The 15,706-nt window shown below is 34.7% G+C and overlaps 1 protein-coding gene across 3 annotated transcripts in view; it reads right to left on the reverse strand.

The window, feature by feature from the left end:
* The window catches only part of LOC127847525 (anion exchange protein 2-like), a 317,475-nt gene that overhangs the window by 182,787 nt on the left and 118,982 nt on the right, over positions 1-15,706 (reverse strand). Inside the window, exon 1 of one of the 3 annotated variants that reach the window (XM_052379531.1) lies at positions 10,446-10,547. The exons of the other annotated variants lie outside the window; for them this stretch is intronic. The gene's annotated coding sequence lies outside the window, so the exon portion shown is untranslated. Of the gene's footprint in view, positions 1-10,445; positions 10,548-15,706 lie in introns of those variants that run through there. 3 annotated transcript variants of the gene reach the window in all.

The raw sequence follows: 15,706 nt of genomic DNA on the forward strand, positions 1-15,706 counted from the left end.
CTATGCATGGCCCCATTACCAACCCTGGGGCACACCTAGGTCAAACATTCGGCGTGGGGATACGCGTCGGCCTCTGCCGCGCCATTTCTAGTTATGCATTGCAATCCTCCTAATTGATATCTATACACCCATGAATTTTCATTTTGAAATCTTGTATCATATCACAGATAGTGCTCTGAAAAGAGACATCATGCAAAAAAAACAACTAAGGGCAATAGCTCTTATTAAACAAGATGTGTTTGTGAAACACAATGTCCCCCTATATGACGTTTGACCTTGAAGGATGGCCTTGACCTTGACCCTTCACCACTCAAAATGTGCAGCTCCTTGAGATACACAACCATTTCAAATATAAAATTGCTAGCTTCAATATTGCAGAAGTGACATTACATGAGCAATTTTGACCCATATATTTGACCTTGAAGGATGACCTTGACCTTTCACCACTCAAAATGTGTAGCTCCATGAGATACACATGCATGCCAAATATGAAGTTGCTATCTTCAAATTTGCAAAAGAATTCATAAAATGAGCGATTTTGGCCACATATATTTGACCTCTGACCTTAAAGGATGACTTGACCTTGACCCTTCACCACTCAAAATGTGCAGCTTCATGAGATACACATGCATGCCAAATATGAAGTTAAATATAGCAAAAGTTATTGCAAAATGTTAAACTTGGCGTAAACCAACCAACAGACCAACCAACCAACAAACCAACCAACAGACCAACCAACCAACAGACAGGGCAAAAACAATATGTCCCCACTACTATAGTGGGGGACATAAAATAAGTTTATGGTTCTTGTGCAAGGCACTTCTCCCCAGTGCTATCTATACACCCATGAAGTTTCATGTTTATATCTTATACATGTATCATTTATGAGATTTAGCACTGAAAAGTTACTTCATACTAAAACAACAAAGGGCAATAACTCTTATTTAAGGAAGTGCAGGGTTATGGTTCTTGTACATGGCACTTCTCCTCATTGACTTTGTCTGGGCCCTGAAAATGAGTGTCCTTCAAAAAGTTTCACAGTATATAACCATTGAGAAAATACAGACACACCTGTTAACAGACTGAAACTGTTTGCATGTAACTTCAAACTATGAAAATACTATGGGCACAACAATAAACTTTCCCGAACAGAAAATATCAAAGGTGATGCTGCAAGTGGTGGAATGAAGTATAATGAACTATATGAGCCTTGTTTTGAGAAAACTGGGCTTAATGCATGTGCGTAACACTTTCCGCCTTAACTTGATTTTCGGTAAGGAGGGACTTCCTTGAAACTAAAAATACCATAAAAGCAGAAAGTGTCGTCCCTGATTAACCTATGCAGACTGCACAGGCTAATCTGGGATGACACTTTACGCACATGCATTATGCCCAGTTTTCTCAGAACGCGACTCATTAGATCAATACAATAATATTAAACAGATGGTGCAGACATGGCCTTTGCTGTAGAGATTATATATTATATATATGTTTGGATTAAATATATTTTCTGTATGAATCACCAAATCAGCGCATGTATAGAATATGCAAGAGCTTTTAGGATTTGTGTTACTATTAAAAGGACATGTTATGTTCCAAAGCTTATCTTTTCAAAATCAGGGACATTCAGTTCTTAAATTTTATGTAACTTTTTTTATGGACATCTGATGTCTAACAGAATGCCCCGTGTGTTTCAGAGTTTATTTACAGGTCCTACTGGCCTCTTCACGAGGTTACGGTAGGTATATTGCGCCGCTTTAAAATAAAATTTCAATATATCATTTGGCAGGTTTAGAAATTATCTCCCTTTTAAAGCTTATTACTTCCCTTGAATTGTATTTTTTGACTTTTGACCTTGAAGGATGACCTTGATCTTGACCTTTCACCACTCAAAATGTGCAGCTCCATGAGATACACATTCATGCCAAATATCAAGTTGCTATCTTCAATATTGCAAAAGTTATGGCAAATGTTAAAGTTGGGTCAAACAAACAAACCAACAAACCAACCAACAGACAGGGCAAAAACAATATGTCCCCCACTATAGTGGTGGGGGACATGAAAACATTTACCAAGATCTGTCCCTAAATGTGCATAATATACCAACAAATTGACAACAATGTTGAGCTTTTACAAAAACTGCATTTACACCATAGACCTTTGAGTATGCATTTTACTTTACAAAGTTTGGGCATAATATCATTTAGCATTTTTAGCAAGGTATTCCTCAAAATTATCACAAAGTATAATATAAACATACACATATTTTATTATCTAAAAACATATTTCTCCAATTGTTATAAAATTCACCATCCGAAAGGCCCCTGCATTTTCCACCGATAGTGAAACAAGAGCACCGCATAACGGGTGCCACACTCGACTGCGGGTGCAGTTTTTAATAAATGATAGCTTGTCAGAATTTTTTTTTATAGGTCAGTGGCCTTGACCTTTGACCTAGTGACCCAAAAACGGGTGTGGCATGTAGAACTCATCAAGGTGCAGCTACATATGAAGTTTCAAAGTTGTAGGTTGAAGCACTTCGATTGTAGAGACAATGTTCAAAACCTTGACAAAATGTTAAGGTTTAAGCAAGACGTGGACGACAAGCTGGCTATGACAATACCTCGGGTTTTCTTCCAAAAAACAGCTGAGCTAAAAATAACACTGCATTAGGAAGCTCAAGGCCACTGTTTATACTACAAGGAATAGGGAAAAAACAGACATGGTAAACTTGACATGCCCAGGTTTTTGACACCAAATTACTTGTGATGTATTAGTCCAATATTACATTGAGCAGGTTTTTTTCCACTATTTGGGAAGATAGCCCATGGCTTTGGAATTGGGAATTTTATCGGCATTTTCATAAAATAGGGAAAATAAATTCATTAGCCTTTTTTTCCACACGAAAAGTCCACTTAATAGGGAAATACTTAATTTGACATAACTCTTTATAATCATTCAAATTAAAAGAACAAAATCATATAATACTTTGTTAGATGTAATTGAATTTAAATTGAGATAAATACGCATGAGACTCTTATTTCAAAAAAATAAAAAAATAAAAAATAAAAATTTTTTTTTTGGAAATTGGGAATTTTTTGCCATATTTTGGGAAAAAAGTATACTTTTTGGGATTGGGAACATAGCCGAATTTCGGCTATAAAATCAGGCCAAAAAAACCTTTTTGAGCCAAATGTTCTTATGATGTTTCATGAAGATAGGGAAATAAATGTGACAACTTGAGTATTGACTAGCTATTCCTAACATTTGACTTTGTTACCTGGCTTTTGATCAAAAGTAAGTATTCGTTAGTGTTTTACTATTATATATTCTATCTGCATAAAAATTGCTATAAACCTATTCCCAAAAACTTTATATAAGTTGGGAAGTGACTAGTTCACATCTTTAAGTTTCCATATTAATGATAAATGGCACAAAGTTTGTTTATTTGCAAAAAAATAAACATGTTGAAACTCTAAACAAAATAATAAATACGTAGAATAAGAAAGCACGACATGTGTCCATGGGGCTGAGATGCCTCCTCATTCCACCAGGGGCCTCAATCCATTTGAGGGGAAGCGGGTCGCTACCCTCATGAAGGGGGAATTTTCGCTGTGTTTCCCTTTTTGGGGGATTCTTTTACTTACTCTATCATTATTACATTTGTACATGTTTGCACTATATTCATTTCTGTTTTCATAATAAAGTATGTTTGACAAGATTAAATTGAAATAGAATTGAGATATAATAATCATGGGACACATCTAAAAAAAAAAAAATATATATATTTTTTTTTTTTTTTTAATAAGGGGGAAGTTTTTTCCCCAAAAGGGAAAAAAGTATACTTTTAAGGTGGGGGACTGCGGCCGAAATTCTGCAGCAGATTTGATAGATTGAGGCCCCTGTTCCACTTTTGTCTCAAAACTTCACATGCGAAAAAAAACACTAGACCTTGATCTGGAAGTCATGCAAATAGATTCACACACCAAAAATCAAGTAAGTATCTGAAAGCTTTTTCCCACAAAAGTATCATTTTAGATAAAATTGTTAAAATCAAGGCCCATAACTTTGTCAAAGACCTATAGACCGAAACGAAACACACGTGGGTCATGTAGGTAGACTCACACACCAAAAATTAGGTAAATATCTGCAAGTGTTAAGCAAAAAAGTCCGGATAACTTTTATTGTAGAGAAAATGTGTAAATCCAAGGCCCATAACTTAGCCCAAAATCAATGTACCTGAACAAAACTCAAACTTGGTCTGTAACTCATGCAGGTAGACCCACATACCAGAAATCAGTATCACAAATCTTTTAGGAAAAACTCCGAAAACTGAATACCACACAGACAGACAGACAGACGTACTGATGATCAGACAGACAGTCCCACTAAGTTAGCAATACATAAACTTTTTTTACTAAGTTGGTTATACTTTATTAAAGATTACTGATACAAAGCACTTCAAAAACACCAATGACCTAAGACTATTTTTTAATGAGTACCCATAAATAAAACAATATACCGTAATTACTCTAAGTTTTCGACACCAAGTTTTTGGACACACCCTTATTTAGCAAAAATAATTATTTTAGTTGATAACTCCAATTTTTCGGACAGTATTATTTACAGTGCTATTTTACTAGATTTGTGCCCCGTTTTCCATTATCTGGGACCCTTCAATCATGGTGTTTTAAAAATATAACATTTTTAGCCATCTTAGCCATTTGATTTAATTTTAAGCCAATTTAACAAACAGCAGGGTAGGCCCTGTGAGTCCCAACCCAATACAAGTATTAAAAATAAAAACTATGCATAAATCATTTCTAAAGGACATCTTACCAACTATAATACAAACAACAAGGACATCTTACCAACTATAATACAAACAACACTTTCCAATTGAACTTAACATTCAGATTGGGTGATTATTCATTGTTTTGTTCAAATTCAATACATGAAAAAGCATGTGATGCCTCTGCAATTTATCAATAAATTACACGTTTGGAATTATATGTAATTAAAAATTTGTTATACCAAAAGAGTATTATTTAGTAGGGATGGCATCGAATACCTATATCGGTATTTGAATATTTGCAAATCCATTTAATCTAATATTCGAATATTCGCATAAAACGGCTGGATTGATTAAACTTCTATTACTCAATTTCGTATTCAGTAGGGATATTAAATATAAATTGACAAAGGAATACAAATGAATATACAGTTGTTGTGTTGAGAAATAAAAAGAAAATGTAGCTTAAATGTAAAAACAAGAAACCGTCGGAGACGGGTGATGCTCCCAAAAGGTTTTTTTGTCACAATATTGCACTATATATTCAGATAAAAGGAAACGTCTTGACTGGCATAACTTTGGACAAAATAATACGATGAATGATTTAGCAACTTAAAAATTTCAAATTTCAAAGGGCCATAACTCTGTGAAAAATCATCCGACCATAACCGTAAAATTGAAAAAGCCTATTTAGGCGAAATATATCAGAAAACAGTGAAACTTGTTCTGTGTTAACATCCATTGTTTTGTAAATTATATCGGTTTGCTGAATACGAGGCTGTTTATTAACGTTGCCATCGAATAATTGTATTGTTGTCGGCTAATACTATGACCAATACTGTAATCGGGCACACATAGAAGGAAAAACAGAATGTCATAAAATTTTATTTTTATTTGAAATTTTAAAGTAACGATAGCATGTGCGTTTATATAAAGAAACATACCAACAAGGCATGCAATGTACACCAAATATTTAAGAAAAAATATAAGTAAAAAACATCATGTCATAGAATATAATTTTATTTTTGTTCGGGCCCTTTCCTAAGTGTTTATATTGCATTGCGCAATTTGAGTAATTCACACATTTTAATGGCTGTTCATACGGTGATCACAGAAACTTAATTTATTATAATTCGCCAGTCAATTGAAGCCATTAATTGGCACCCCATTGACAAACAACAGTTCGGGGCCTTTCTTAGAGTGTGTATATTGCATTGCGCAATCAACGCTGATGGCCGCGTTATCAGTTTAACACGAAGAACGTCACATCAAACATGTTAATTCCAAATTATTTCGGGTGCCAATTAGTTAGCGGCTGCAGGTCATTGAATATTAGGGCAATTACATTTAAAAAAAATAAAAAAGGTTCATTTCACTGAATCATAGGGATGGCAAAATTATTAGAAAATTCGATTGAATGGTCAGTATTCGAATAACAGAATTGATATTCACTTTCTGCATATTTCACTGAATCATAGGGATGGCAAAATTATTCGAAAATTCGATTGAATGGTCAGTATTCGAATAACAGAATTGATATTCACATTTTCGCATTTTTTTATTCTTTTAAAAGAACTGATAAAATTAAAATTTAAAGCATTTATGTAAATATTTGTTCGAAGACTGGGACTTTAAGACTATATTTTGATGTTTGAACAGTCACCTTAAAACACTGTATTATGTGAATTGGGAATAAGACATCAATTTGGGAATAAATGGTGTTTTATCAAAAGTGCATAATATGCATTTTTATATGTTGCATTTATCTAGTTTTACAAATTATAATTAAATCATATACTTGCATATATAATAGCATCATTTAAATTGATTTTACTTCAAAACTGGATTTTTTATTAATTAAAAAAAAAACTCATGAAATGAAACTGTGTCCATGCCGCGCATGATACAAATTCAATCACTGTTAATGAAAAAGTCATGGAAAATTTCTTATTAAGCTTAAATTATAGATAATATATTACAAAAATATATGTAGATCACGAAATGAATAGTTTTGTTAGAGAAAATCACCAAAATGATGTCCATTCCAAGTTTGATGTCTTATTCCCAATTCACATAATACAGTGTTTTAACGGCTTTTTGGTGCTTGTGAGTGCCAAAGTGTTTTTTAACAAGCAACAACAATTTGTTACATCATTTCAACAGCAGTAAATGCGCTGTTACCAGTTCAAACAAATATGGACCAGTTTGGGGACTGTGGGAAGCATCTTCAAGTCCTTATCCTCAAGTGCCCAATTTCGACGCATACAAGCAGTTTGTTGAAGTTTTGTTGATAGGGATTTATGTAATAAATTTTGTTATTTCATTACATATTTACCTTTTATTTACATATTTTAAATTCAATTGCTTGTGTTATCAACAAAAATTAGTTGAAAAACGAAACGATCCAAGTCTATGTAACGGCGGCGATATTTGTTGAAAGTGCCCTTAAACGACGCATCTGATTGGTTACCTGATTTCAATGTAAATATCACTCCTGTGGAGACTAAGTGCATAAAATATTAACTCATGATTGTTGTACTTAAATTTGTATCACTGTAAAAGCAATATGGAACTGAAATTAATTAAATCAATTAAGGTTTTTAATTTTGGGATGCCATACTTTTTGGCAGTGGTTTTAATAGTGGCCCCTGTCAGCAACCCCTTGTCATAAGCTGTGTTTATGGAAGTAGGTGAAAATAACCTGTACTTCTTTTGTGGAACCTACAATTATAATTAAGTAAATGAAAATAAGTAATAAACATTATATGCAATTACCAGCATAAACACTTGCAACATGTAGTTACAATTGTATTACAGCATAACCAAAAACATATCCGGACTTCAAATCAAAGTTTACGTGTACACCTTTTTCATAGTGAAAATTAATCTATATATACGATGTTTTGCCAGACGGCAGTCACGTGACTTATGAATGAAATAGTAAACTTTTGCAGACAAAACCGATGCATTATCCCACGGTCTTATTTACAAAGACAATTAGGTGTAGTGTTCAAAAGTTTTGCATTAAGTAAAATACATAAAAATCCATCTATTGCAAACCAATCAACCATATCTTACCATTTAACCCGCTATTTTCCACATAACAAACAACAACTATAGTAAATTGTGCGTAGTGTACCATGTGCTATTGTATGAAGTCAACGGGTGTCGCTTATGTATCAGACGCAAAACAAAAATGGCGTGGACTTAGGGCAGCGTAGGGTAACTCAAGCTTAACATGCTTGTTTCTGTTTTATGTTACATGCCTTACATTTTTTCATGTTTTTACGGATATATGCTAACTAAATGCTATATGAAGTAACAATGCCATATTATAAATGCTTTATACTTGAAACAATTGCTTAAACCTACTACCTTTTTTACAACATATCTAGTGAATATTTTATTCTTTTATTAAATAATTATCTGAATTTTCAGCAGATTAATCTAAACCTGTTTTAAATATCCATCAGTGCCTTCCCCAGGAATTTTTTCAGGCGCCCCGGGGCCGATCGGGGGTGGGATCGGGAGGGGTCCCCTCGCGAAGTTGATTTTTTTTTATTTAACGTGTCAATTCACGTTCTGTGGTGCGTTATAACTCAAAGAAAAACAGCGTCAAAAGACGTCATTTGTTGCGCTATGACTCTCAAAAAAATCCCCCAGTCATTTAAAAATATAAAAAAAAATTATTGTTTAATTGTTTTAAAACTTTTCCGCACAGATAGTAAAATCCCGACTCGAACGATTCCCCAATACATCCGTTTCAACCCGACTCTATTACTGTATACTTACTATTTTTCAAGTTTCTATTTATTTCCCGATAATCCCGTTTATTCCGTTTTTATCAATCTCTTTCTGGTAAATATTTACGATAAAAGCTTTCAGTTATTTCTTTAACACAAACCTTGCCATTTTTTAAGTGACTATTTATAGATTTTATGAAATATTGCCTCTGAATATGCGTCAATCCCCTGACCTGTTGTGTGCTTGTTAAAACGCTCAATACACGCCATTTGTATGCAATAGACGCGACGTTGTACATGCTGCATAATTTTCGCGCTCTTTTTAATTGAGAAAAAGATTCGACACAAAATAAATTTGCACTGCTAATTTGAAGCAAAAATATTTAACGTTGCGGTTACATTTACATTCGGAAGTGTGTTTCGGATTAAAAACGCGTTAACATCGACTTACGGGAATGGGTTTTGGATTACAAATTTAATTATTCCGATTTGAGATTTCAACAAATATTAACTGTTGCGTTATAAATTCAACGATAATTTGTTTAAACACTTTACGAGTCGAATAAATGTTTTGACGGAATTATGCATGAAATTCACGTTGTCCACGAGGATCACGGTCGGTTGCCATCATCAGTTATTCTAACTATCGATTATCGGACGAAACATTTACAAATGTGCGTAATTAATTCAACGAAAATTTGTTAAAGCGCATTACGTGTCGAATAAATGCCAGTAAAACGAGGTTAATCAGTTCTATAAATGGACATGTTGAAATATACATGTACTGGAATTAAATAAATTGTTATCACATAATTGTAACCGGGAGTCGTTTGCACAACTTACTCGCTATAATAATTAATTGTTTACCACTTGCAATTAATTTCTCGTATTAATTATGAGTCATAGGTTACACTTGTTTACAGTAAAAAGGTGTGATGATGATGCCCTAAACCGTCTTAAATGTACAACTTCTTACTAATCAAGCTGCGATAAACTCTTACTTCATGCCCGACGTCAATCAAAAATAATGGTCGATAGTTAACCCCGCCCTCATAAGCATTCGCTTAACCGATTGGACGATGAACTTCTCAGTTTGACGACTGGAAAGTTACCAGATACATCCTTGTCAGCATTTAAATGACCGTGTAATGTGGCTAGAATAATCGATACGCGCGTCATGCTATTCTCTTATCAGTGGATTATCCATTACCCCATGTGGTGTTTATGGCGATTACTTGTGAAAGTAGGTACCGAGTGCTCTTTTAAAACAGGGAATATTGATACACTGATAGGGAAACCATGATTTTCTTGGACAATCTCCACTTTCTTTTACTGAAGAATACACTGATCGGAAAATTTCAAGCGCCCCGGGGACTCTGATTTCGAAATTCAAGCGCCCCGGCAAGGGGCGCTTAAATGGCCTGGGGAAGACCCTGAGATCATATCTGATGTTATAACATCATGCTTTATATTTTATGTATATTTGTCTTTTAATTTACAGATTGATTTCAGTCTTTCAGCTTTTGTACAATTGTTATCCTTATTCTTCATGTTTTATAGTTGGTTGTACAAGCTACATAAGCTTATGTTAATTGTTTGTATTCACTTTTGCCGACTCAAAATAAATCTTATCTATCTTAAGCGGTACTGGTAAAGGCGCCAGGAGGAATAATATGCTTAGTATTGATTCATATAATATTTTAACATTTAAAAATTCCACAATTATAAATTAAAGAATGACAAGAGTTTATAACTAAGGAACGTGAATATGAAGCATTGGCCTATGGTACGAGCGAAATCGTCTAATTTTGTGGAAATTTCCATTGCCGACATTTGATGATAATTAGTTCATCTGACAGCTATGATGCGCTACTTTAGGTTATTTACAAATAATAACAATAACGACAAACCTTTCAGTGAACATCATACTGTTATTGTGTGAAATCGAAGATTTCTACAACCATGCAATTTCGGTTTACTTCCGAAATATCATATCATATTGACGAGCTTTTTAACCCAATGGTTTATAAATAGGACTAAGCAAAACGAAAAAAAGTTGAAAGGATACATGCAACTATAATCCGAAGTTGCCTGGGGCAATCTTAATCGGACAGATTGTGACTTTTCATCTATCAAATATCGAATATAAAATAATAATTTTATTTCATACCTCTAACTGTTCATCAAAGACATAAAGCGATCACCAATTTTGTGTAAACACACACACACACACAAACAAACACTTTACTAGACCATGATATATTCAAACTAGTTTAGTTTTAAAGGGGCCTTTTCACAGTTTTTGGCATGTTTTGAAATAAGTCATTAGATGCTTTATATTTATAAATGTAAACATTGGATCTTAAAAGCTCCAGTAAAAAATCAAGAATAAAATTTAAAAAAGGAAAAAAAGTAGCTGCAGCTGGACTCGAACCAGTGACCCCCGGAGTCCTGGAGTAAAAACGCATAAGCCCCGCTCGGCTATTCTGCCAAGAATACTTGGTTAAAGTATTTTATGCATTATATGAGCAATCTTCGTAGTTTCACAAAATTTAACGACAACAACAGAACTCTCCAAATTATTCAATCGTTTCGTGTTGCAACGCTTTATAATTTTTAGGTTTTTAAATCGTCAAAAGACGCATATATTAGCTATATTAGACCATGGTTAATGTTCAGTATTACTGTTTCCTCACAAATATCATAACTAAAACGAAAATTTGCGAATCTGAAACAACTTTTTTGAATTTTGACAATTTACCAAACCATGAAAAGATCCCTTTAATAAACCTATTTATTTTAGCTCTATTGCATCAAAGGCTTATATAAATGCTCTCGAGTTTCATGGGTCTAGAACCAGTACTTGGTGTCTTTGAGGGAAATCTTAAGTATGCTCCCACTGTGGAGATCCAACCCGTGACCTCCCGGTCGCTAGGCGGACACCATATGCATTACACCACTGTGACCTGAATATATATGCCAACTGAAGTACATTGTAATCGCTAAAACTTTAATTCGGATAATTTTGACTTAAGTTGACACATACATGTCATATAGTTAGGATTCTTGTTATTTCCTCATAAGATTTGATCATACATTTTCCGTCAGGGGTTGTTGGTCCCTGCTTTCCTTGAGAATGTGTTAGTCATTTGAGGGCACAAGGTGGATCTATTGTGTCCTCAGTCCGGTCTATATATAGAAAATACCCTATCAAGCCCATAGGCGCTCCATGGCAATGTTTTATTTATTTATTATTTTTTGTTTTAGTTACCGGTTGTTTATTATAATGCATACACAAACTAAATCAATAAAAATCTTCTGACAAAACGAAGTCTTTAAAAAAAGATAGTTCGCCTATGTACATATTTATTGTCAATATCTATGTACATAGTCAAACTATCTTTTTTTTTAGAAGAAACATTGCCATGGAGCGCCTATGATCAAGCCCCCAAAAATTGCTACAAAATGTATTTATACTGATCCTGGTTGGGTTGGAGGTCCATAACATATCAAAAGTTAGATTACGTGACTATCCACACAAATTTGATGATTTTGGTGTCTATACTGAGGTTTCGGGGGACTTGGGGCAAAGAAGACATTAAGATAATTAAAATTATGTTAGTCTATTACGCAACATTGAAATTCAACATGGCATCCAACTGGCTGGTTAACACAATGACCACAAGCGCATAACTACTGACTAAAACGTGATGATTGAGAAAGTGAGCCATTGCTTGGTAAGTCCAATTTTCTACATCGCACTTCCATGCGACACATGTTTCAGTGTGATTTGACTTAACATGGTGTAGACCTATAACCTAGTTTAAATAGTCGACTGAAGAGGCTCATAATTAGCCTCGTTGAGAAAGCATTTCAATTTAACCCTCTAAAACAATGGTAACAAGAGCTGTCTCCATAGGATGACATATGCCCCCAATAGACGCTCTGACAGAAGTTATTGAAATGCACTAAGTGACCCCGTGACCTAGTTTTTGATCCGGCATGACCCATATGCGAACTTGACCAAGATATTGTCTAGACACAACTTCTGACCAAGTTTGGTAAAGATCGGATGAAAACTATTTGAATTAGAGTGCATACACGAAAAGTGTGACAGACTGACGGTCAGTGTGAAAACTATATAAAAACTCAATTGTCCACATATTGTTCAAGCATTGTTAGATTCTTTACATTCATCTTTTTTTGTCTAAGCATACGTGTCCTATTTGAGACTTAGCCTGAGCATGATAAATAACGTTTTGAAAAGTTACCTCCCTTGATGATAAGTACACCAAGTGTTTGCATTGCAGACTTAATTTATACAGACATTTACTTCACAGCAGACTTAATTTATACAGACATTTACTTCACAGCAGACTTAATTTATACAGACATTTACTTCACAGCAGACTTAATTTATACAGACATTTACTTCACAGCAGACTTAATTTATACAGACATTTACTTCACAGCAGACTTAATTTATACAGACATTTACTTCACAGCAGACTTAATTTATACAGACATTTACTTCACAGCAGACTTAATTTATACAGACATTTACTTCACAGCAGACTTAATTTATACAGACATTTACTTCACAGCAGACTTAATTTATACAGACATTTACTTCACAGCAGACTTAATTTACACAGACATTTACTTCACAGCAGACTTAATTTATACAGACATTTACTTCACAGCAGACTTAATTTATACAGACATTTACTTCACAGCAGACTTAATTTATACAGACATTTACTTCACAGCAGACTTAATTTATACAGACATTTACTTCACAGCAGACTTAATTTATACAGACATTTACTTCACAGCAGACTTAATTTATACAGACATTTACTTCACAGTGAAATCAATTTTTTTCACGATTCACAGCGTGTCAGGTAAGCAGCCAAATACTAACTAGCACCAGCTTTTGTCTCAGTCAGCAAATTCTCAGATCAAAACCTGTCATTTAGTGAATATACTCGTCGGATTTTTGGGAGTCAAAGCCAATTCGCGATATATTGGACAGCGCGATATAACGGACCACGATATAACAGAGTTGCAGTGTAATGGGACAATAGAGAAGAATAATTCATTTGTTTTTTAATGTAATTTTGTATTTAACAGTTTTTCAAGATTTTTTTTGCAATATTTATCCAGAGTACAACCTTGTACAACATATCCATTCAAATTTTGAAGCTTGAGCATAATAAACAACAAAATATGAATACCGACAACAATCGTACAAACATATCAGTACTGCATGTGCTACACGCTGCCCCACACATGTTGTGTTTTCGGGCTGTGCTTGAAAGCGATCTTGTCATTGAGCAAACATTGATGAAGTCTCTTCCGAGCACAGGTTGCCTGACTCGCAGCAGTGGGATGACCGAGAAAATACAAAACCTTTAAGCCCTATCTGCACCATAAACATCTGAGTACAACAGTTCGCTGCAGGATTTCACAGACCTGGCCTGTACTACAAGTCCACAGCACAAAGACTCGACTGAGGCGCGCATTAAAAGAGATGGTTCTGATCTAGAGAAAATGTCGACACATATTACAATCTGCTCACCCTACACAGCTGATACTACTCTGTGAAAAATTGGTAAGTTGCTTGGTCAGATGTGAATGTTCATGCATTTGAGACAATTGGTAAAAAGATAGCAAGAGATAGCAAAGGAAAGTCGGCCTTCGCTTATAAATTCAAGAGAAAAGACATGGCGAAAACTCTTGAAATAGCTCCGCTGTTAAGAGTGCTTCTGGTCGTGCTATTGATCCTGCCCTTCTGCTCAAACTTTTCCTGGTAATGTCAAGATATTTCTCATCAAGATATTCTGTGGAATGAACTGAGCCACCATCCTCCTGCCCATCTTTGAAGCAAAGAACATAGTTTGTAAAGCATACAAGCCTCAGATCGCTGAAGCAATAAGAGAGCATGCTGCAGATGCATCAAGTGAAGCTGTGATTAACTGTTTTCCTGAAACAGATTGCTTGATGGTGGCGCTTTGTTCCATGTGATTACCATGAAATAAGGGCGACATGTATAATGTTATAGCTTCTGTATTCCTGAAACAGATTGCTTGATGGTGGCGCTTTGTTCCATGTGATAACCGTTGAATAAGGGCGACATGTATAACGCAATAGCCTAGTATTATGCAGATTTAAATGTATGACATTATGGACAAGCGGCAGTGGTGTTCGATGGCTATAAAGACTCTCCTTCTATCAAAGACAACACACACCAGAGACGAGGAAAAATGTTAATCTTATTTTAAGCTTCACCAAAGAAACATAACGCCCACGCATATAGGAGGACTATTTGTCTCGTGACAAAAACAAGGCAGACATGAATGATCTGATTTGCACAGCTCTCACTACAAAGATATGTAATGTCGTTCTGTCATCTGGGGATGCAGACATTGATTTTGTTAAAGGAACAGTGGAATGATCCCGTAATATCACCACAACCTTGGTGGGTGAGCATACAGATTTGCTTATCGTACTCTTGTTTTACTCGAATGGGACAACAAGACCATCTACTTTGCCATGACGTAAACAAACAGTCACAGGATCACAAAGTGTGTGAAATTAACCTTTTGAAAGAACTTGTAGAAGACGAAGTGTGCACTGAGTTGCTCTTTGTTCATGCTTACTCCGGCTGTGATTAAAAGGATTTTCGGAAAAGGATAAAGTCAGTCTTTCGGAAAAGAATAAAACCTGTCCCTATCATGAAGTCATGTACTAGTCCATTCCTCCTTCGTCCTTCAATAATCCTTTAATAATGTCATCTTTCATTTCATTGTTGTTGCTTTTTTTTGGGGGGGGGCAGTGTATATTTACCTGACTACCATAGTAAGTTATTCCTTATTAGTATTATTACATCCATTCGGCTACAGAAGAGCTACAGTACGGTGTTTGAGCTTTGATCGTTTTGTTTTTTACCAAGATCATACCGTAGAAATTGGAATAACAATGTTATTGAATAAAACCTTTGAGATATTGGATTTAACAATGCCTGTCATAGCTTACCTTATTTGTGAACTTGTATAGTAAACTATATTTTAAACTTTCTTTTCCTGAGGGATGTATATCTGCTAATATTATGAATTTATTCCTTAAATATAATGGTTTATCTCCCCCATTTTTGAAAACCGCCATTACT

This window comes from Dreissena polymorpha, chromosome 10 (assembly GCF_020536995.1).
Source record: "Dreissena polymorpha isolate Duluth1 chromosome 10, UMN_Dpol_1.0, whole genome shotgun sequence".
NCBI lineage: Eukaryota > Metazoa > Mollusca > Bivalvia > Myida > Dreissenidae > Dreissena > Dreissena polymorpha.